Consider the following 25,842-nt stretch of genomic DNA (forward strand, 5'->3'; position numbering starts at 1 on the left):
TCAAAATACACTTACAGCTGAAAACCTTATTAAGATATAATTGAAATTACGAATATATATAATATTTACTTTTACTATCAAATACAGTATAGAGGCGAACCGTATAATCATCATGTTGCACGACAAATAGAAATCAAAATATTTTAAATAACATATTAGAACATTTTTTTTTCTAATGATATCAACTTAAAAATTTATCACCTTAAATACAAGTGAAAAGTGTTATCAGTGCATTTTAAGAAAAATCTTCCATTAATAAGAGTTAAAATTAATATTCTAAGCCATATAAGGAAAACAGATGTAGCATTGTTTACTGAGTTTTCCTTCACTGCCTCAACTATCATTAAGCGCGTCACATCAATCGCTGTAAGCCCCCTAATATTGCTTTGCACAGATACTTACTGAAATAACAGTGAAGCCTCGATTTTACACGGGAGCTGCACCTACCCACTTAATACAGCTCAGCACATCTACATTATTTACGCTCTAAACCTTATGTATTTGAACAAATCTCTTTCTTTAACATCCATTGTTTAAAGATTCAATTCACTTCACCTCATAACAAAAGTTCGATGTGATATCTAAATGTTTATTTTCATATCATAAGTCCTCATAACATTTGGATAAAACGTAAATGTATTTAAAATAAATTAATCTGATTTAAGAAGAACGCCTGAACGCAGTAATGAATAATAACATACAAATCATAAATATTGTAATTAATAATACTTATTCATAAAGGTTTTGTTATTGAACACTAGCCCAACATAGTGTGTAGCGAACTACGTATATAATATTTACTTTCGTTATTATGTTTATCAGCCATATTCTCTTTACTCCAGTGGTAAAAATAAGCAATAAATAGGCCCTATACTACATAAATCCGTCCCATTCCCTCCTCTGCTATCTACAAAATAAATGAAATAAAGAAAATAAGCAATTCGAAAGAGGCAACACGAGGATAAGAGTTGTTATGAAATATGTTTATGGCATTTTTACGAGCGTTTAATTCGGGTGTCGATTACTTTTTCCATTAAATAAATCGTAATGAAATGGCCTGACAAGAATAACATCTGTCGGGGAAATACAGCATAAATTATTTTCTGTGTCGTTGATATTATTTCTGACATATATACACGTTTTAATATAACATTGTTAATAATTCGGCATTTTAGTAATACGTAATAGTTAAATGTGTAACATTCTTTAGCCAAAAATCTATCTAAATAATGAAATAGGAATAAATATGTATTTTTTATACAACATTATGGGCAAACAAGCAGTAGGCTTACCTGACGTTAAGTGATACCCCCCGCTCATGGACACTCTCAATGCCAGAGGAATCGCGAGTGCCTTGCCGGCCTTGAAAGAATTGGTACGATCATTTTTTCAGGACCCTAAGCCGAATTGGTTAGGATATGTCAAGGTGGTAGTGCGCGGCGAAAATTGCCTTAATAAACGCTAGTCGAGTAGATACGGGTGGATTTGCGTACTCTGATTCAACGTACTATGATGTAACTGAGCTGCCGGTATTTATCCGAACAACTCCTCTGAACACTTTCCTTAGTAAATGTTCTAAAATCTCCTTTAAATCTTTACTGTACAAATAATTAGAAGTACAATTATCGTGGTTTATGTGTACTGTTTCATTTTCATGTAGGACACATTTTTATTAGTGTCCCTTTCACTTATTGCTATATTTATATATGTTTTAATTCCTTTACTTTGTACTCTTAGTTTTCATTCATAGTTCTATTGAACCTAATCTATAGCTTATGTAATTTAACACTGCTTGCGATAAGCTTATCTAATTTATTTATTTTTAACAGCGGTTGCCTGAAAGAGATCGCTCCAAAGCGATAAGGCCAGTTTCCCTCTTTTGATTTAAATATTTTAATTGTCCTATATTTCTGTATACTTGCAACGAAGTGTTAATAAATTAATAAACAAATAGTAATAGTAATATGTAATCTATTTAAAATGGTTGCGCCATTTGTTTTGTTTTTTGTAATATAAGCACACACAGACTAAATGTAATTTTCCTATTTTAATAAAGTATTTCGTCTTTTTCTGTGAAATTATGTTGACATTGTAATGAAAAGAGATAGGTGAGTACTTTGAAGGGTTCAAACGATGCCGATTTAACACCAGATTTTTTTACAAATACACTAATTAATGACTTAGATACTTTGTTTTTACCACCACCTGCCTACATTTGAACTCAAAGCAATTATTTTATTCATAAAAAAAGGAATCCTGAACCTCTTAATACATCTTAGTATATCTATTACTTAAGTTTAAAAATTCCACATGTTTGTAAAAAAAAGCGTTTCTTCAACAATTGTGGAGAAAATCATAAATTGTTAAAATAATAACATTAAACACATGTTATCACTGTACTCGGAACTAAAATTGCAGAAAACAATATAAAAATAGAAATACTAGGATAACGACCTAAGCTTCTCGCAGTTAGGAATTCTCAGCAATCTTCATTTATGTTGGCTACAACAATGTATTTTCGTAAGTCAGCGCTTTTTTACTTGACAAACAATTATTATTTCTTGAATTTAATGAAATTTAGTTTCAGTCACGCTCTTCATTACTGAAGATTTAGCAATTTTTTCTCTCCATTTAGCGGGTTTCTTAAATTTTTGGAGAAATTAATTGTTACAACTATTATTAATAAACGCATTAAAGTTATATTTTTTATCAAATACCTTTATTTGTTTGCAGTAGGAATCACTGCCTGCACTAGGAATTTTCTTTACCAGTTCTTGCCGAAAGGATCACAATACTTTTAATAAATCGAAATCTAAATAAGTAATTGTTTCACCCTGCCGGAGGATACAATTCTTTACCAACATTTATTTAGATTGTTCTCATTGTTGAAGGTCGCGTTAGTGACGCCGCTCAATTTCCTCCGCTTCTGTCTTCGATACTAAGCGTTTTAGTGATATTACGATCTGTAGGGCAGTTGTTGAGACAAAGTTAAGGCCATCCCGTTCCTACTTCATTTTTCCATACCTGAGTATGTCTATTTGTACTCGTATAGAATCCTGTTCCTCATGTGTGTTTCTGTCACACCAAGAATATAAGCAGTTTTCCTTTTGCTCCTTATCTAATATCTCCTTCTATTCGGGCTGCATACTTCTGACATCTTTTTATTTATATTGCCAGTTGCATTCTGTCCACATTCCGCCTGGTGATCTATGTTAGTATGGCCAGTAGCACATTCCTCACGTCACATGGACTCAATATGACGTTATGGATACTACATCTTGTTTTTTCCTTACAATTTCAGCTCCACATCTTTTTTCAAATATAGTTCATTGCTCTGTACTGCAGTTTATGTGTTTGGGCTCGATTTGCCCTGCTGCCAGCGCTCGGTATCGGCATCGTCTAGCCAATTTTTTTGATCTCCCGGTTGACTCAATGCTGCCTAAGCCTGCCTGCCATACTTATCCCAACGATTTTGTTTAACATAATTGTATAACATAAAATGTAATATTGAAATCGGGATCGTTGTCACTGGGAGCTATAGAGTACCAGGGTAGCTATATAACTGAAATAACACCATTTTTTTCTTATAAATAATCGTTTATAGTAATATATTACGGAATAAAAAGTAGTTTAAATAAATGTGCTCTAAGCCTCGTAAAAAAAGACAAACATTTTTAAATGTTTATGGCCTTTTTATTATAAGTAGTATTAAGAATGTACTTTACATCATAAAACGCCTACAATTGTCAGAGTTTAATGACAACCCTTGATCATGCTTGCGCGCAACTGCGAGAAAATTTTAACCTTCTAATTAATAATTTTAACCTTCTAATGTTAATTTTTAGTTTAGGAGTGTATTTATTTTCAAACTCGTGTTAATACGATTATTATAAATACCCGCAAATGTGTACAACAACAGACTTAAACGTACAAGTACACCAACGAGTAATTATAACCGATATTGTGTGGGTTTTAATACCCCTAGACTACGTTACATATTACCTAAATGCTTATTAACACGGTTAATGCTCAATCCCATAGCTGTAGTATATAAGCTCTACACGATTCTACATAAAACAAACACAAAACGAAAAATAAACTGAACAAAATTTACACACGTTATTTTCTTTAATGTTAAAATAGGATTATGAGTAATTTAGTAAAACTACAATGTTATATGTTCAGCTTGTTCTGCGTGATAAAAAAGCTTATCTAAATTTATTTATTTATAAATATATATGATTAAAAAGTACAAGGATATATGATGTTACAAATTTTATACACATCAAGTATATAGAACATAGAATTTATAAACTAGCACGGAAGAAACACACGGAAACAGTAAAAATAAAAACACTTTAATTATGAGAACAGAAGATAGCCAGATTAGTGCGTTAAAAATAGCAGATAGAGAGACGTAGGTACGTATAGTTATTTATAAAGGGTGTCTCAGCGCCGATTTTAAATTTTAAACACAGAAGAAACCCGCTAACGGGGAGTGGTAGCGTTCGTTAGATGACAAGTGCGGATTTTTTAATCGCTATGTCGCAGTGTTCTAAATAGACTCTAGGATTACAAAGAATGGAAAATTGAGCAAGGTCTACGATAAGTATCTACGATAGTTCGTTTTAAGTTAAGTATTGAAATTCCTGCATAATTTAATTATAATTATTTAATAGAAAAGAGACAATCCTATTAAAAATAGCCATAATTTTCTGATATTGATTAAATCCACCTTCGGGAATTGCAGTGACCTCTGCTGTCACTGGAATGACATTCATCACCTCAGTGACCTCACGCAAGTACTGCAATACACGAAACGGCTGGTCAGATGACAAATTGAACGGGTGCTACTTGTGGGTCACCACGTGGTCGCATTCGTGTATGTATAAATTAATGTAACTTAACTTGACGATTTTTAAGAGTGACACACCATTGCCATATTGTATTTCCCGTGCTCCATATATGTAAATTTAAATTTAGAAACAGTTCATTTTATCATTTATGTATCAAGTCCAAAGTAAAATTAAACTAAACAAAAATTCAATCAAAAGTAATGTAACTAATGCATGTGCATATCCCTTTGTTTAACAGCTTTCAAATGTTTTGCCAAATAACCAAGGCTCTCACACCAGCCGTCCAAAAAAATTTCCTGTCATTTTTTATCAAAACAGATTTTACGCGGGAATTTCAATATCTCATTACAATTTTGAAACTTCAGTATTTTAGCTTTTTTAAATTAGAATTATCTGTAACTTCCATCATTAACTTTTTCAGATGACAATTAATAAAGAAGTATCTAACCAGTTTAATTATTCAGTAATTCATTCTTAAATCGAATTTAAGTACTTGTAAAATATTTTATGTTTTATTTTCAATACCCATAATTAATCACATGTTCGTAATAAGCCGCCTTAAATTCGCCGTAACTATGTAAGTTCCCTTATTGTACTAAGGTATGTGTATACTACGAATTACACAATAAATGAAAAATATTTCAAAGAAAAGGTATGTCTCACGCCCGAGATCATTTATTGGTCTTTGATCCATTTCTAGTAAATTAACAAATCAATTATTTAATAAAATTATTGCGGAGCGTGATCACATTAACACTGTGTCGTCATGACCCATATTTTTTTATGAAAAAAAACAAGTACGAAAAATCAATTGGCATTGCTTAAAATTAATAAAGATACAAGATATACACGTCTTAAGTCAGATAATTTTGTCAGTGATTACCTTAAACAATTTATTGGGCAATAAGAAAGAGACCTAACTATGTTCTATGGGAAAGCAAGAATAACCTTAGTCATCTTAATGCGCAACCGTCTCGCGGCTACCAGCCGGCTTTCCTCATAAAGAAGGATATAGCGGATATACTAAGAGTGAATTTTAATTTCAATACTAATTTAATTTAAAGTACTTTTATCAACATCAGCCAGTTATAAAAATGAACAATTTTGCATCAAACATATCGTTAGTAATTAACTTTCTATGAATAGAAATACTATGTTTGACAATGTCATTAGTCATAATTACTCACCTAATATGTGCACTGCTAATGGCATATTAAACTGACGGTAATTTGATTGAAATGTTATTGATAATTACAAATAGCCGATCTTACTCATGCCAAAAACTAATTTATTACATAACTTAATTGATTTTCGTTTACTGTATAAATTAAGGTATGGTATGGTAAAATAAACCTACTAACTAAAAGTCTTTAAATGCGCTTTAAAATTAACGGTGAGCCTTTAATTTTAGTTTCCTTAAGCGCCATAAGGCTACCACGAAACTTCGTAGCGCTATAACGACTTCGATATTCATGTTTAATTTTTTAACACATTCACTGCCTATTTGGTTGTAATTGAGTATCGCTCTGTGCGGCACCTAGTTGTTCTTGTTTTGCCCTCCTTGCGGAGGTGATTTTCAAAAGTATTCATACGCGTAACAAAGAGACACCTATATTGCCGGCTTACATGAAGTGTATTAAAATTTACGAATAAAAATATACGGGAATTATTTATTCGTAACGCACAGAAAGGTTAAAAATTATATATATAATACATATTAACTTAGTATTTAAATATCTTTCTTATCTCAGAGGTCCTGTAAAAGCTTCACTATATTTTCATAAATTATTACAAAGATAAATATTTTAAGCGTTATCGTAACATATTGTTGACCACGTACTTCACAAAATAAAAACGGGCAATTAAACAGCATATTTACTGAAGTTGCAAAACTGGAACACAAGGCAGCCTTTATCAACCATTTAAAATATCTGAAATTTAATACCAGCTATACACGCGTGTTTGACAGTATATCTAACTTAAAAAGCTGGACGTGACATTTTAAGTGAGGAAGAATGACAAATAATGATAAATATATATACAAATATTATGTACTGTAACGAGTATCTTAAGGAGCTAAATAATGATTTATTTGATTATAATATGAGCTTAAATAGTTAAGACACGATATCTTAATGGAAATGAATACGTACTATGTAAATAATGTAATCAATTCGAGTCAATATTTGTTAAGAAGGTCACGCCACGCTATCTCTAATTTTGCACATCCGTACAAAACCACGTTGTTACCGTTTGAAATATAAGTTTAGTACACAAAATTCATGCAATACCTATGAAGCTAGCGGTTTTTTTTTGTTTGAACAAGAAGAGGGTTTCATTTAAGATAATATTTAGGTGTTTAATAGATACAAATATAACCATGAAGTTTAGGTACTTTATATTCTACGAATAGTTAGATTACTCTTCCCGTACTATATATCAGCGGTTTGAAGATAAAACTCTCATTGTATGAATAATGCGGTGTCCGGCACACCATCCTCACACCTGTTCGTAGCGGTTACGTGTTATTCTGACATTTTTCACTTTTATTACGCGAGAAACGTGCTTAACGATCCATAGCATTGTTTATTTACGTTTAATTATATTTTGCACTCATAATTTTACGAGAAGCAACAATATGACGAATATAATAGTTTTTCATAAGAATTTCCAATAAACAACGAATGAGGTGAAATATAAATGATTTATTGCAGGTTTAGTAGTTGAAATCTAATACTTATTTCTATATTGTTTGTACGTATGTACAAAGTAATACATATTACATATTTGTATGTATTTTGATTAACAGGGGTAAACGGGAAAGAGGCTCATCTGATATTAAGTGATACACGCACATTGCCAGCCACGCTCTTAAGTGCGTTGCTGCTTAGGAGTTTGTACGCTGTTTTCTTGAACGACTAGGCTAAGTCAAATTGTTTCGGAAATACTTTTGGTGGTGCGCGGCATAACGCTTACTTCTGGAACGTTGGACGTCGCGATGATACGGTTGAGATTACGTATTCTGCCTCGACATCCGACGATGAAACTCAGCTGCAAACTCTATTGTTTACGTAAATACTTTGGATCCAATCGTGACTTTTAGTATTTAGCCCCGGATAAGAGGCGTACTATGCGTCTGATTTTTTCTGTTACAAATGAAAATGCATTTTTTTAATGACGTTATGCTATATTATTAAAAATTTATACCTACATATTTATTAGTATCTGGATTAAAAATTAGAAATAGTCTATTTTTTTAAGAGACTCAATGTCGTTTAGCATACCATGTCCTCTCAAACTTAACATAATTTGTATTCTAAAGGGTTGAGGTCTGAACTAGATGAGGGCCAGTCTTCAGCTGTTATAAAGTGTGGAACGTTGGTCAAGCCAAGTTGGGTTAGTTGAAGTTTCACTCCTTTTTCACAAAAAAATATTTTGGGACACCTTGATTAGACACGCCCCACCAAACCATCACTGCCGCACGATGATGACCACGTTGTACCTTTCCAGTCATCTGAGCAGCTTCTTTATAACTGTAAGCGTACACTTTATCATTTTGCTCAATGTAGTGTTCTTCAATCGTGACATTTTTTGAGAAAAGAGGATATTTCTGTGCTTTACACCTGCGTATTGGGACAGGTTACGTCCTTAACCATATTAGTAACTATGTACATATATTGTATACCAATTCCCAATGAAGGGTGTAGAGCAGGCCAGAAGAACTGCCAATAAACACACCACCACACTATTCAATCGCCAAGTTTTAGTGTACAAGGAAATAGCAAAATCAGCAACCATTACGCCATGCTTTACTTCACATATTGAAACTAAACGTAATAATAAGTATGTAACAAACCCAAGCATCAGCGGGCAAAAAAGAAATAGACCTTAGTTAAATCATGTAAAATGACTAGAGAAATTTAAAAGTAATATTCAAAGTGACGCACGCCCAGCCACCACAAGTAGCATCCATTCACGACCAAAACGCATGACCAGCCATCGTCCCCTTCGAGAAGACCAGGTTCTTGGACTTACTCATACAGACTTGATATAGTTGCATGAATATTAAACGTGCGGTTCGCCGCAAGCACACTGAAACGTGAATTAACACACTCCTAATCTAGGTAGGTGGTCAGCTTACAGCACGTCACGGTGTAATAACACCTTGACATGCTATTTAATAAATAAATTATTAGTAGTCCGAGGGAAAGACCTCAAGCTGTGGGTCCTTCATACAAGTTGGGGTATATTGTTTAAGTTTATTATACTCGACACATTACAATAAATAGCAACATCAGGATTTCATTACACATATATAAAAGTTTATTCCCTTTAGTTTTACAAACGAATTGGTAAATCAGTGTAGAAGGGCAAACTTTTTGTGGTCAGTGGAGTGATTAGTTTTTACAACCGCACGTGGACATTGACAATTCAATTGTATTGTAATTGCTTCCGACTTTGAATTTATACCAAATGTTAAATTCAGTTAATACTTTTGCCTTTGTTTACACATTATTTAACAACATAGACGTGACAATATCTTCTTTTCAACTCTTTTTCTCACATCTCTTTTATACGGGGTCCTATTTGACATTTATTTTCGTGGAAAGGAAAACAATCTAATAATCAATGATCTAATAAAACTTATAGTCTGTGGCGAGCGCTTGTAGTTTCAATAGGAAATATTTTGTTTTTTGTATATATTCTAATCTATTACTGTTGAGTCTTCTGTATTTTTTTCTATGTGTATATGATATAAATGAGAACTCTTTGGTAAACCAATGTAGTATTTTCCATTCATTTCTTAATGAAGCCCCATCTCGTACTACTATTTACAATTGGTTTAACGAGTTTCAATGTGGACGTAGCAATCTCAAGGATGATCCACGTGATGGACGTCCTTTAACAGCGACTACTGAAGATAACATCATGGGCGCACGTGCACAAGCAGCACCATCACGTGCTGGGCGACGCATGATAGAGAAAGTTAAGAGAGTGACAGCAGATACGGGCAAGCCTAGGCATTGGTATGAGTCAAGTTCAAAAAATATTACACGAACATTTAGGCGTCAGGAAACTTTGTACCAGATGGATGAAAGCTTGATATATTGCTACAAACCCGAGACCAAAAGACAACAGCTCAGTGGGTGTTTCCTTTTGAGGATCGACCAACTAAGGTAAAGAAAGGAAGTAGTCAAGGAAAAAACATGATTACCTCGTTCTTTGGTCGGAAAGGTCATTTCGCGACAGTTGTGGTAGAAGATAGAAGGACAGTTACTGCATCCTGGTATGTCAATCACTGTTTGACTGTTGTCTTGGAAAAACTTCGACAGCAGCGCCCTCGAAGCAGTCTCATAATTGACTATGGCAGGTGTCGTGATAATGAGTCCTCACCTATACAGTCCTGACCTGGCGCCCTTCGACTTTCATTTATTCTTAAGAACTACTGATAAAATTTGAGGTATTCGCTTTACGAGCCCTGCAGATCAAGACCAGTGAAAGCGTACGAAAATGCCATAGAAGTGACCCAGAATGGGACAATACAAGTATTTGCAACTTATTGAACCCAGAATGGTACAATAAAAGTATTGGCAACTTTCTACATTAAGCCGGTTTTCATTTTCTAAACATTTTCAGTGTTACCTAGGTATTATTCATTCAAATGGAACTGATGCTAACTTTATGAATAACTTTATACACTGAACAATCGTCTCACTCGCTTGATCATTGTAGATCAAAGCAGCCTGTTTTATCAAATCAAATATAAAACAATTCTGTTTGTAATATGTCTTTGTGTCAAAAATGTCCAGCTTTGAATTCCATTTAAAAACACGTCGAATAATAAAATAAAATAAGTTTGCCATGCGAATAGACCATAAAAAATTTCACAACCAGATTGTTAATATTATGCCACAAGAACATTAGTTAGGTAAAGGAATTGTTATAATTTAATTTAAATAAGTTACAAAAATGAAGAATCTTGTCATTTGAATGCCTGTTCCTGCTACACTTAATTGGCCGAATTTTTCATAGCGCTTCATGAAACGTGTTTTTTAAAGGTAGTTAAACTAAATACTGAACGTCGCTCCCAAGACCAACAAAGTAAGTAAGTGAAAGTTAGTTCCTTTTCTTATCACACGCCAAACTATACTTTAGTAAATTAACTTTAAAAAAATAAATAACTCCAACGATTAAAAAATCACCGAGTCTACAAATCCGGTAATTCCTTTTGTGATGGCGGTATTTTCCTCTATCTCTATGTAAAAAAGGGTAATGAAACCACTGGTTTAATGCTGGTTCTAAATATTGACAGTCAAAGTCACAATAACGGTGCAATATTGAACTCCATAAAATCTACGTCCAATATGCAGTCGTGAACATACACGAGTAATGTTCAAACTGAGCTATGTTTACGTTTCTTTACGATGCAATAAGACACAGACTTTGTATGGCCGCCACAGTAACAATTATTGGTAAAACCATAAATTATAATATTATTTTCGACATGTTCGGTTTTACCTAGATACATTGCTCAATGGTATTCTGTATTCTTGACGGACAGATAGGTATTTAATTTCTAAAAAAAAACAACTTTGTTAACAGATTGTACCGGGTTACAAAAACTTACTTTGTACCGGGTTGTACCGGGTTACTGTGGACATTTTTGCAACTCCATGGAGACCTTTCGACGACTCGTTTTAGCAACCTTCCAGTAAATATTTGCTAGTATCATTGTTTTCTTTATTCCTACATAATTATGTATTTACAGTAAATATTCACGAATACTTGGCCTATGCGGCTCCTTTAATACAAACAGTCCCCTAGTGAGTTGTGAGCTGTGATATTTGCGGGCTACTCGATTGTGAGGAAGTTCCATGAAACTGATTAGCGCTGCCCTTTCTTAAGTTCTCATGTTATTTTCACACATGTTTATCCTTACTATAAGATATTTTCATAAGTATCTGATTGTACACACATGTGACATGTGCGATGTTTTAGAGCAAGAATAATAAAAAATCTAAAATGGCCTGTCAGGTCCGTCGCATCCAAGCACTCGAATGCCAATGAAGCAACAAAGCGGCAGGTAGCACGCAATATCCCATCCCCTCAACCGTCAAATCTTTCAAGTGACATAAAGTAAGGTAGCAAGTACGCAATTTTCCTCTATTACTGTATTAAATAACGCCTTTGATCAAATTTAATATTTTATATAGCATCATTATCGATCATATCTCTGCAATATTTAGGCAACCCACAGATATATAAATAGTGATAGTACAATTGATATAATAAGAAAATAATACAATTGTACCATAATTGTTCATATTGAAGTGATACAATACTGTATCTGAAAAATCGACCGCTCGACTTAGGAATCAATAAAATAACAAACAATAAAAAACCTGACGAGAATATTATTGCATAGCATTTTATAAGGGGCGAAATATTTGCTGGGTAGCCAGCTAATTGGGACTGTCTTTTTTATCTTAATAATATAATATATTTACAGTATGTACAGAACACAAACAAAACTTTCCTAGCAATTGTCATTTTTTATATAGAACAGGAACCAGGCTCTGTTGTTATGTGATACCCGCCGCCAACCATGGAGACTGACAATGCCAAGGGCTCGAAAAATTATTATTACTGCTTAATAAAGTCAAAGTTCTCCCGCTTCCTAAAATATAATATTTCACTCACGCCCTCTTTGGTAAGGTGGAAAATATCAACATCGTCATAATATAATTAGTGCACCCTTTTTGAACTCCTTTAAAAATAGATTGGATAGTTTCTCCAAATCTCCAAATACGCGCGCATAAAATAAACAGGCGTACCTGACAACCGGGTATGGATTTTTTTACACATTACAAATAGCTTCATAAAATATGGTGGTGTTTTGTATACTCATACAGCACATTTAAAATATGCATAATATGCATGTGTAGTGAAGATATTTTTATCCCTTCATTCAGGTATTTATTGTTACTATTTATCTCGGCAAGTGCGCTTCAATCATCGAGTAAGAAATTAAAAATTAATTAGTCGACATTTTAAAAGCAGACAATACATTACAATACTTAGTTAAATGTAGATTACATGGGCTATGATAATGTTCGTGGATTCCAGCGCTCCTATAAGATTTTATATAGATCTCTATATTTTATACTCAGTGGACATGCAGACCTGATCCTTTCTGCGATATAGGTACTCCATGTCAATAGTAAGATGCTGCATGTATTTTAATCAAATAACACTTTACTAATGATTTCTAAGATCCGTCGGCAAAGAACGGCAAAATGGAAGTTTGCTATGGAACAGATCAGATAGAACTATATCAGTACTATAGGTACTCAGTTGCAAATTATGCCGCAGTTTGTACGTACGCTTTATACGACATAAGTGTACGCATACGCTATTTATTTAACTTTTTAAATATTTCTTGTTAAAGGTGCTAAAATTAATTTTTCTGTTGTTATTTTGGTGATTAAATAGAAAGATATGATTTTGACAAAATGTAGAATTTTTGTATTTTATGGTCTGTTTTTTTCGATTTAGTCTATATATCTTACAAGTATGTAAGTTGTTGATGTTCACATGTTCCGTGGCATTAATGCAATATTCTATATTTTTATAAGGCACTCTTATGAATAAATACATTCTGAGAGATAATCCCAATTAATGACCTATCAGCCACTTAAACCCATTCAAAGGTCACTCGAATTTCTGTTGTTCTCGCAATGTCTTTACAAACTATAGGTACAAGAGAGACTCACAAAACTGATTGTCCCTCATCTGACACTTGGGTACAATGGGAATGGTGTACAAAATATAGATCTAGTATTTGTTGATTTCTAACTAAAAGCTCGGGCTTTGTTTTGAATTGTTTTCAAACACATGTCAGATTTTAATTGAATATTCTTAAGTCGTAACTCTTTCATAAGCCTAATATTTGACAATGTTTTATAAATTTTAAAGTAACAGGATTCAGAGTGATAAGGACAAAATTTATTCAAGCTTGTGAAGTCTGCGTATAAAATGTTCGTAATTTCAACAAATCAAAGACCGTTTAGCATTCTAATATTGTTTTGTTATATTTTCATAGATCATGTTGTCAGAGTCTCACACCTATAAAAGTATTAACGCAATTCTAGCCGGTATTTATTTTTAGTTTTATTTGACCCATATACAGAGATTTAGACTATAATATGGAATGAAATTAAATTATTAGTAAAATTGTATGTATCATGTGATAATTAGAAATATATACACGACGATTTATGAATTAGATACCCAATATTAAATTAAATAACTCGTTTATATATTTAAGTAAAGAAAGTTCTGGAAACTAATAGCTATGTAATTTACGTTGACTCGACACCATCTGCTTCATACGAACGTAGTTAATACATTCTAGACCAGCGCTCACCAACCTATCTCTTACTTCTATAACTTTAAGCTGAAGATACTTATGGAACAAGTATGTACGCTTGCAGACATGCGAAGATAACGAACCATGCATTGTATTTATCGTATCTTATCGTATTTTATAGATAGCCTAATCTATTATTTTACATTTAGAATTTTCCTGATTTATAGCATAAATTAAAAAAGAAATCAATGGTGCTACAACAACTTTTTAATTTTGGGCCTCAGGTTTCTATATCTGTTTCATGATCATTTGTTAATCTAGGCAAGTAGGTGATCAGCCTTCTGTGCCTGACGCACGCTGTCGACTTTTTGGGTCTAAGGCAAACCGGTTTCCTCATGATGTTTTCCTTCACCGTTCGAGCGAATGATAATTGCATAGACCTGAAGGATGAAAGTCGCACGCCGAGCCACTAGGCTAACCCTGCTCATTGATTTATAGCATAATCTATCGAATTTATTTCTATAAAAATACAGTTGATAAATAAAATATTTATTGTATTACAATATTTATTAATTAATATTCAAAGCATACTAATGTGATTTCTAGTTATTTTCATAATTTGACATTACAATATTATTTGGCATCGGACGAAAAGGTTGACGCCTCCCCTTCGAGACAATACAGAATTCTAATTAAAATAAAATTTTATTTAAAAATTTCATACATTTAGATACATTAGCATTCGAGTCACGCGCAAACTGAAATTTTTCGTGCACGTATTTTAATAAATAAGAATTCAATATTCGTGTTTTTAAATAATTAAAAAGTAAATGCAAGCATTACTAAAGGTATGTAATGTACCTCTATGTAATTGATGGTGTGAAGTGGAGAAAACTTATTCAGTGAGGCATAATGAGGCTTAATATATCAACGCACTAATCACGTTGCAGTAAGGCATATATTTATTTATTCTCAACATATATCCGCCAAACTTTCTATATAAATATTCTGAAAATAGTAACAATTCAGAAAAAAATCTTCCCCTACACATACTATCGAGGATACGCTTTACAAAATTGGTGCAACGAGTGAGCCCTCCATCGAGAGTCAAGCAATCTATTAATCAATATTTATTATTAATGGAAGTATGTTGACGCTGGACTGTACGAAATGTATATTTTATTTTGTATTGTATACATAATCAGAACAAAAAGAAGTTTACAATAATGAAAACATAGACTAAACAGAGGTTTTCTGTCCACTAGGACGTCGAAGAGATTTAAAAGTTATATACAGAGTGAGACAAATCAAAACTTACTTATTCGAACCTTATATTAGGAATAGTTGTTATAAGAATAAGCAGATCATAATTTCTTACTTATAAACTCGTAAATGCGTTGATACCAACGTTATACAACTATTCCCTCGTTATGCCATAGGCACAAGACGGCAACGTCGCAAATCATAGATAAACTTAAGAAAATGTCATGAACTTGTCTATGATAACCGTGTTTCTGTCAATTTGGCGATTCCACTCGTGGTGATGTGAATCCGTGTTTATTGATTTTAGTCTACAAATTTTATTTATTTATTAACAGCACATGCGAGGCCAAATTCTAACTAAAAATAACATAAAAATAAAATACATTAGGTTATTAACAACATTGACCGTAAACCTCCTGCTTTCTTTTAATCTTTTCCAAGTATATTTATAATCACAGTATATACCCCATACGCTCCACAAATAGGTCGCTCCGGTGAAGAGTCGAGAAACCCATTAAGCAGCGAGAGTAACCAGGGAATGGGAGCTTGGACGCTGGACACTGCGAGCCAAACGCACAGCAAAATGTTTATGTTTCCGGCAGCAGTAATAATTGTCCGGAACGTACAGTCTCATGATCTCTCCCAGCAAGTACGCGCTTTCCGTTTTGTTTTTAATTACGCTTAAACCAAATTTGATTACAGTCTAAATCTCTACGAAGTTCTAATGACTTATACCCTAAACCCCCATCAAGAACTTAGTAGGGTTGAGGTAAGGAAAAAATTGTACCTTCTTTTATACAGATTTCTATGGAACTTCTTTTGCACCCTGAAAGGGTTTTTTGCTCATAATACCTTCATAAGGGGACCATATGACGCAGCTGGTTTCAAGACCATGGTCTTTCTAATGATGAATATAGCGGGTGCTAGGGGTGCCACTAGGGTTAGTGGCAGTGTCCCTCAGACCAACTGAATTTCGCAGGACAAACCCCAATCTCCTCAATGTTCTGTAATCGTCCAAACATGTTCCACAAATGACAGATCGGGAACAAACAAAACACCCAATTCGTGGACTTTGCCCACGCGCCTATTAACTTTAGATCCTATCCTATAGTCACAGAGTATTTTCTTTGAAGAGTCATCACTTTTCATTTGGCATAGTTAAAGTGGAATTTATTTAATTCACTCCAACGCAGCAGTTTATCCCAATCAAGTTGCATACACAGACAGTCATTGCTAGTCTTACCACTCTTTATCTACTTTAAAAACCTTAACATCGAGACATCATCATCATCATCAGCATCATCAGCATCATCATCATAAAGTTGAAGGTAATATACTACATAAGAAAGTTTTAATTATTTAAAACAAAACCATATACCAATAACTTTTTATAAACTTTTGGTAAAAACGTTATATCTAACTAATGTTAGATATAATTATTATTTGTTATTAATTAACAACTTTTGTGTAAAATTTAAAGAATACCAGGTGGTCAAGCAGCCCCGTTATACATTAGTCTACTAGCTCCGAACTATGTTATTATTGTTATAACTACGTTACATAATCACGAAACTGCGACGAAATCAGATAGAATAATACATTTTCATATCAATAATCATTTATAGATCAAAAGTATTTAAAATTAACTAGAGCTTAGTGCTATGTAGTGACGTGAATGAATCTCTGTCGTGAGTCTCCTGCTTATATACTGAGGATGCGACATCTGCAGGGTAAGATGCCGGTGGTCACTGGTGTCATTTCAAGAATGCTTCGTTGCTCCATAATACTTAATGACTTATTGTTTCATTCCAAGGTGTCATTACTCGAAGTTGTTTATCTTTATGAGAGGTATCAGGATTCTCAAGAATAAGATAATTATTGTTCCTTTTAAAAGGAACTCTTGTGACTTGGGTGGTTGGCTTGCCTTAAAGCTATTGCGTCGGACAAGAAAAATCTTTTAAAAATGAACTCGTCAATACTTAATACAATCAACACTGAAAATCAAGTATCAACCAATGAGTTTTAAGTTATGTCAGACTTATACTAGAATAGCGACTGGATTAACGCTAATAAGAACAGTTACGCCGACATTATACTAAGTTTAAGTTACTCCGGGTTTATTAGAGGACATTTAGCTTATTCTTAGTTTATCTTTGGCATAACACTTTATACCACGTTTATTTGTACCACTGTAACTCGACGAGTAATAAGTAGCCGATGCAAGAAATCAACAATATTATCTGATACGTGACAAGTTAGGAAAGGCCCAAACAAGTAGCCCAGACATAGTAAAGGTGGTTTAATTCATATACTATACCGAACCAAAGGATAGACAGCTGATAACTTCGGGAATGTCCAAGCGCAATGTTCTGTATATATTAAATAGCTAGACATTTGTGAGACGTTTGATATTAAGTGCCGTTTGAACGGAACACGTGTACCAGCAGTCTTTGGACGTATGTATTCTCTTGAGATATTAATATGCAATAAGATGCACCTTCGCTGACACGACGTGTAATTAGTTTAGTTTGATGTTCTAGTTTACTACATCACCGGCACTCATTTGCACACATTGTACTTCGATGCATAATCAGGGGTGAATTATTATTCTGATTCAGCATGAAGAAATCAACAAAGAAATTGTCTTTTTGTACGATGAGATTTTACTATCACACGTAAAACGTATAAATGGCTTCTATATTGGAATGTACCAAAGAGTATAGAGTCAAGAAATTTTGCGCCACCTATCTATTAATGTACGAGTAACTTTGGACGCGCTGCCGTGAAACCCGGAGCTAATCAAGCGATGCGGAAATGTATAGGAATGTACACTGCGAAGAGATTCCAGTTATATCCACAAGCAGACGCTTGATTGAAACCAAGGAAATCGGAATTGTGGCCGTCCCAAACAAACCTGGCGTACAGTTGCAGATAAGGCAAAGATAACCAGAAATACTTGGAGCGAGGTGACTGAGCTTAAGACCGAATGCGATGTAGACTCTCTGTGAACACCCTCTGCCCCATCTAGGGGTTATAACAAAGTAGATCTTCATATACTGGAAGCTTCTTGCAGATATATACATCATCATTACCTTGGATACTTGCGAGGTTTGGAAAATTTATGTTATTCCACAAGAAAATGACGCATAAGAGACAAAACAAAGTCATAAGATTATTTTATATATTAATTCTATACAGTAAGCAGTATCAATAGTCAAGCCTAGTTTTCAAATATGTGTAAAATGGATTCGATTACTATCTAAAACTGTTTTGATTTGCTATGTAAGCGGCATCACCTATACAATTACGTAAACATATGCAACTTCTTTCGCTTGGATTAATGTACAAGGGTTTAACCTCATAAGGTCCGTTAAAAATAAAAATTAATGAAATATAATTGACTTGCGCCATCCCTATCGTCTCCAATTTACAAACTTAATTGACAAAATCAATTGAATTTTCGACCCGGCCGCTATAATATTTGATGCATTGTTCCTATAATTCTATTGCGCTAGTTTTCATGGCTCAATTCTCAATTGACACGGACCTAATGGTAGACCTGTTTTAATTTAAATTTGTTTATTTAGTTTATAATGGAATTCTTCTTCTTTAAAAAATCTTAATTCGATTCAAAATATCCATTTATATAAGAGATAATAGTATTTATATAAGAACCTCCTTGGACTACGTGTTTGTTATTATAATAAGAAAAAAAAGCTTGTAATGTTTTTTACTTATTTTGTTATTCACGGCATTCTTGTACCACTGCAAGTCGCATAACGCGCTTATTTGTTTATAATTATTTAGTAAATGTGCAGTGTTTGTAAATTTTATCCTTAGACAACATATTGAAACACTATCTAGAGTAGCAGTTAGCTTATGTCTAGGCGACTAAAAAACTTTCTATGTACTTAATTAATACTTGCTTATATTGTGAAAAACAGCGCCTGACGTATGGACGTCAGTCGCCAAGTGTATTGGATTATGACATACGAAACTAGTATAGTTAAGTCCCATTTTAAATCTTACCATAACCATTAGATCCAAAAATTTATGGCGTTATACAGAAAGCTTCCTCGTAAAGATAATTTCTAAACAAACAGATACAGAACGCTGAAGCCAAGACTGTAGCGCCACTGGTATATAACATTAACTACAAATAGTTTACGACTTTCGATCAGTGAACTTAACGGGCTTCACAAAACCCGAAGGAAGTTATTCTTTTACCATTCGCGTTCATAGTGTGATCGTAAATAAAATACAATACTAAATAGCTGTAATCCGGCTTAGCTTCGGGAACGTTGTGACAAGTAATTAGTTTTGTAGATTTATAGGGAGCTTCCTGCAACGACAATTATATTATTATCGAACGCTTATGAGATTATGTTACGCGAATTTATGGCTCTGTATTCCTGTGTAATCTCGAGTCATAATTTTGTATCCGAAAGCCATTTATATGGTCACCTGCGAAATTTTTAAAGTATTGTAGATAAATTTTTTTTTAAATAGAATACAAAATCTATAGATATGATAATACTTTTAAAAATCAATACAATATATATGTAAAACTATGACATGTTACGTTTGATTGTTTTAAGTTAATAAAACAGAACACAGGGCATTAAAAATACATGTCAGAGTGAATCTACTAGACTGAAATTGGGATGTGTATCTCGCTCGTATAAACATAATGTTTCTCATGTAAATAAAATATTTTTTTTGTAATGAGAAATAAAGTTCTTTAAACAACGTTTAATTTATTTTATATAATGTTCTGTGGTTAACAATAAGACACGTGCTGTTGTATTTTCCTTTGACCATCTTTTGTTTAACGTACGAATCCCCCGAGACGTTAGGAACTTACAATTAATTCAGATATTTCTGCCTATTCTTTTTACATAGACTCCGCTGAGCATATTCTAATATATACAAAAATAATTTCTTTCAATATATTAAAAACTTTTAAACACTTCATCACATTTAATCCGTTGGACGTTGAACACGTCTGCTAAAACTGCAACTAATTCGTAAATACACATTCGAATTTCAAATAACCATACAAACTGTAATTTGAATTTAAGATTATTGGATTTCGTTTCAATTTCACGAATACAGGGATTATGACGCAAGTACGCCACGTTTCTTATTCAAAGTGCAATCTCCATCGGTCAATATGCTTTGTGAGAATTTCGAATTGAGTTTGCCGATATTTACATTCGCTGGACTCTTTAAATAAGTTTTAAAGATTTCAAATATCTCATATTTGCGATGTGACCGACACGGACAACTTTCGCAAAACTTTATCGCTGAGAATAAAATCTGAAGTGTGTCATAAAATTGATGTAAAAACTTTTTTTAATTATCTATCACTGGGTGATTTCCATAATTACCGTAAAACTTTATTATTACCCTACGAATAAATACGATTATTATATCATCTGTGGCTTCATTGAAAATCACGTATATGCCATGATATAGTATACGTAGATCGTAAATAAAAAAAATACTTTTTTTATTTCTTGACCTAAAAACAGGATAGGCAGAAGAATCGTTAGTCTCGTACATTGTGTTGTTTGTTCTTTGTATTTGTGTTCAAAAACAAAAGACAAATTATTTTACAAGTAGAGTCAGAATTTATTACATACTCGTACAATGGAAGGCCAATATCTACAAAACAACGGTACTACACAATTTCTAGCTAGAATGCGCTTTTGAAAATCGAAACGTCGAATCGGTCGTTTGATTGTAATTCGTCAACAGCGTCTCTGGGACCAATCACACACATTCCAAAAACTGTTTCCTAAAATTATTATTTTCGTATGCTTTAATAATTTTATATTATTCCTAGAGCACGAAATATAAACTCCAAATTTACAATATATATGTATATATTGTAAATTATTATTTATATATATATATATAAATAATAATGAAATATATACGAATAATAACGAGTATAATGATAAATAATAATGTTTATTCATGTATGCATTAATAAATTAATCAATACATGGAGAAACATTAGTCGTGGGTTGCAATGAATTAATAACTTTGAACCAAAGTTTACGCTACCAAAGTAGAATTTAGTTAGTACGTGATCCGAGGAATACGTGGCTTGTTCCAGGTACAAGACTTAGTACAATCCCTGTGACACATATTTTATATACACAAAATTATGGCAAAATATACATTAAACACATGCGCGCCTAGAATATACTAAAATTTATTTATCTGTGGCAGCGCAGGCTATGTCGCGCGTTTTGACGCCATTCAAATTTGTAAAAAATTCTCCAAAGTCTTCAATAAACTAAACTCATATTAAATAAAGAAAGCCGATTGTTTGTATTTATAGAAATAACATTTTATCATTACTAATAATTAAATAAATAAAAAATACATGAAAAGAATTTTCTCAAGTCAGGCACAGATTATTAGTTATCACCCTTTGACAGTGATAGTTCACACATACCATAAAAACTATGTAAGTAAGGTTATGCATTAACCATTTACAATTCGGCATTTATTTGTCGGCGAGAACTTGTTAATTTGATTTTAGTTCATTTGTCGATAGTTGGACGTGGTTGGCTTTCAATTTCAGCCGTCTTGGATTGGAAAAGGGCATTTGGTCATTCGCCTTTAACGAGTTTATAAATTATACATACGTCTGACGCCGGCAACTTGAGAATAAATTGTTTATTAGCTCTCTGATTTTTTTAAACCCACCTGAGCTACCGTACATACTGAAGTTTGGAGAAGAAAGTGTATTTAAAAGAAACTTTAAACATAGAAAAGTGCATTAAATGTTATTTTCTAAACTCGTATGATGAAGGTAAATAACTGAACCAGTTGAATACGAAAAATAATAACACATGTAATGACATTAATTAATATAGTCAATCAGCAATTTCAAATCTTCCTTAGAACACATTAAATTAATTTAACAGAATGCAATTACTTTAGAATATGATTCACTAATACAATTAACACATTCTCCGTGTTTCCTAATTCCAAATATTAGCGTTATTGTATATGTAACGCATAGATGTTAAAACAAATTTCCTTTATTTTATCTGAACACACTTGATAAAATCTGAGCTAAGTTAAGGACAAGTAAATCTTAAGCACTTCAATATTTAGTCTTAAGTGTATCGAGTTAAGCGGTTCGTGCTTGAACATGGCAAACAAAGACAAAGTAAGACAATACGTCACGGTCCAGCTGCTTTGATAGGCTCTTACTAAGCACTCCTATAAAATAACAGAACACATTGTACAGCATTCATTGCGCCTTTTTAGTATACATTGATTATTTATTCGAATCAAAACCGGCAACGTATCTAGTTAAACATGAATTGAACTTTAGAGTAATGGTGATTGATTATTGGTCGCCAATTGTTAAGTCCTGCAGCAGCTTGCCTGTCAAAGATATTTGTTAAATTTTCTTGAGACGAGTAATTATCCCTCAAAGTTAAATGGGGACTTGACTTTTAACGGAACGGATATTTACGTTACCGGCCGATTAAATAGATGAACAAATTTCTAAAGTGTTATCAATGATTCGGAATTAATCACTACTTATTTGATTTCATATTCCTCTTTGTTCAAATGATTTTTTTTTGTTTCAGTCACGTTAAAATGACGTTTTCGAAGAAGTGGAGTCGTCTGTCTTATGCTCAATAATAATAATAAATATGCAACAATGGTAACAAATATGAGCACTTTCTACCCATCTTCCGATGAACTTACTAATAAACGTAGAGAGTTCGTGAAGACTATTTTACTAAATGAATAACTTGCTAAATATCATTGTTAATAATAATAAAACTCCATAGCTATGTTTAAATTAACTCTAAGAAAAAAAACGCCATCGCATCTCTTATTAGGCTTCAGTTAGAATGGCTAACGATGAGCTAAAGAGAATGCCTAAGTACTAATTTCAGAGCTTTCATAGCGTTTTTGATGTACTGCACTTTGCGGCTTGTTTTATCACTATCTGCATTCCGCTTTTGAAGCAAATATAGCTTTGGGATAAAATCATAAACATGACAAGATGTCTACTTTAAGAAATAAGGTTATTTTGTATTAATTATTAAAAGGGGATTGACAAGGGGCCGAGAGATATTAAGAAACAACTCCAATACATAGTTACTCCGTCCTGTGTTAAATAATTCAAAACAAATCTAATCAAAAAATGCCACACAGTTTATTATCATGAACCAGTTCATAAATCTCGCGTTATGTAAAGTTTATGATTTACAACTCGTAGAAAAAATTAATTATCTGCAAGACAACAGCGGCTTGATAAATATCATTTTCTCTATGGTAATGGAGAAAAATAGTTCTGCTCTTGGCATTAAAAAGTCATTCCATTTTACGATCTAGTAAGCTGAAACTGAGCTAGTGAAATATGGCTTTAAGCGTAGCTCAAATTGAATCCAGTCTTCATAAAAACTTCGTTCTTGCTCGAGCCGATTAATTTTTCAATTTTACGGCATGTACAAATTAACCTTTGATAGCTTACCCACTGTTATCCGTGATTTCGTCTGGATCGCGTTTGAATAAAAAGTTATTTTACAATCCAACTTCTAAGAGAAAACAAATTTACGTGGTTTCTCGGACTGGGGTTGACTTAATTTAATCAAATGAAGACACAAGTTTGCGCGTGCTCCGTAAAAAGCATCCCTTCGTCATATTATCATTATTTGAACTAATCTTAAAGCATCTGGCAGGTCGACATTCAGATTCGCGGTTTTTTGCAGTGTAGGGCTAAATTACCCTCCAAAAAACTTAGTATGATCAGTAAGGCAAAACGGTACTTCGATCCTGGTTAACTGTATAAAGCTCAAATTCGGCCCTACACGGGGTACTGTCACCCAGAGGGGGTGGGAGCTCCACAGTACCAGCTCCTTTCATTTGATCGCATCCAAGGCAGGGCGGCTTAACGACCCTTTCCAATCAGTTTGATCCTTTGGCTTTGCGTAGAGATGTTGGTTTCCTCAGCATCTTCTACCGCATTAATCATAGTGCGTGCTCCGAAGAATTGTTCGGACTAATACCTGCGGCGCTCATACTTAGCGTTTAGTCTTATCTCTGAACCTTCCCCTTAAACGTATTAGTAGATCTAGTAAGTTAAGTTATACGGTTCGGATTATGTGGAATCCGTCAGTAATCAAACATCAAAGAGAGGAATTGTAAACAAACCTTTTTGACAGATAGCAAGGAACCATAGCATATTTATTAGTACTTACTGCATGATTAGCATTTAAACAAATTTATTTTCGAATAATAGTTATTATTTTTATTCGGGTTTAGACATAAATATATTGTTTTAATTTAAAAAATCTTTTTTAGTGTTACTTTTTAGCAGTTGTTGATATCAGCAGAGTGGCGCAGTGGAAGCGTGCTGGGCCCATAACCCAGAGGTCCGTGGATCGAAACCACGCTCTGCTATGATATTTTTTAGTTTTAATCTTAAATAGGTATGTGTTACTTTGGTTTTCATACAAGGAGGAAAAAAAATTATGTTGTACGAAAACAAAAGTAGAAATTAAAATAATTATATAATAAATAAAGAAAATTAACACATTGTTCCATATTAAAATAATACACATAAAAACGTTAAATATATTTGTTACATAAAATATTATGAATAAGAATTAAATCATGCTCTAACAGGTGAGCAACTAATTAAACTGACTCCAAGAATAAAATTGCTTATACAAACTAATAGAACCACAGACCAGAAATTGTCTACGACAGAATTTGTGAGAGCTATTTTTTTATTGTATGCAGCTGTATTTATATTTATTTATAGGTGAAAAGAGAACAAATAAAATAATCAAGGCTTAAAAGTATCTACGTTTATTATTAAGACCTATTAATAAATACCGTTTAGTATCTAAAGACGTAAAAGGCAGTATAACACAGGTAATTAGCGTAATGTTTAGAACCTAGATCTGTGGTCAGACTCGGCTAAATTACTAACTCGCTCGTATTGTTTCTAATTAGCCTTTGTGCTGTTTGTGGTCTGTCGGCATAGTCCAGATAATTCTGTTAATAGGGCTCTTTGGCTCGTCGATGTTTTACACCTTTGTTACAATCCAAACAGCGTACTGAGTGATGTCCGATGTCCCGACTCTTTGTCTGTTGTTAATTCTAAATATTTTCACATGAATTCAGATAGCACCATAACTTTCTGTACTAAATAGTTATACATATTTATGCCAAACGAAATGGTCTCATTCTATGCAAAGTTTCACGTCTGTCATTTAGTAACATTATCCTATTTTGAGAGTACACTTTTCATAATCGTAGGTACTTGGTCGATGGACTCAGTTTCCGCACTTAGATCGGTTG

At 33.2% G+C, this 25,842-nt stretch overlaps 1 non-coding gene across 1 annotated transcript; it reads left to right on the plus strand.

Annotated features, from left to right (window-relative positions):
• Positions 1 to 24,864: 24,864 nt before the first annotated feature.
• On the plus strand, positions 24,865 to 24,936 carry Trnam-cau. The gene has a single exon. It is a non-coding gene; the product is annotated as a tRNA-Met (tRNA).
• Positions 24,937 to 25,842: the final 906 nt, after the last annotated feature.

This window comes from Pieris brassicae, chromosome 5, assembly GCF_905147105.1.
Source record: "Pieris brassicae chromosome 5, ilPieBrab1.1, whole genome shotgun sequence".
Lineage (NCBI taxonomy): Eukaryota > Metazoa > Arthropoda > Insecta > Lepidoptera > Pieridae > Pieris > Pieris brassicae.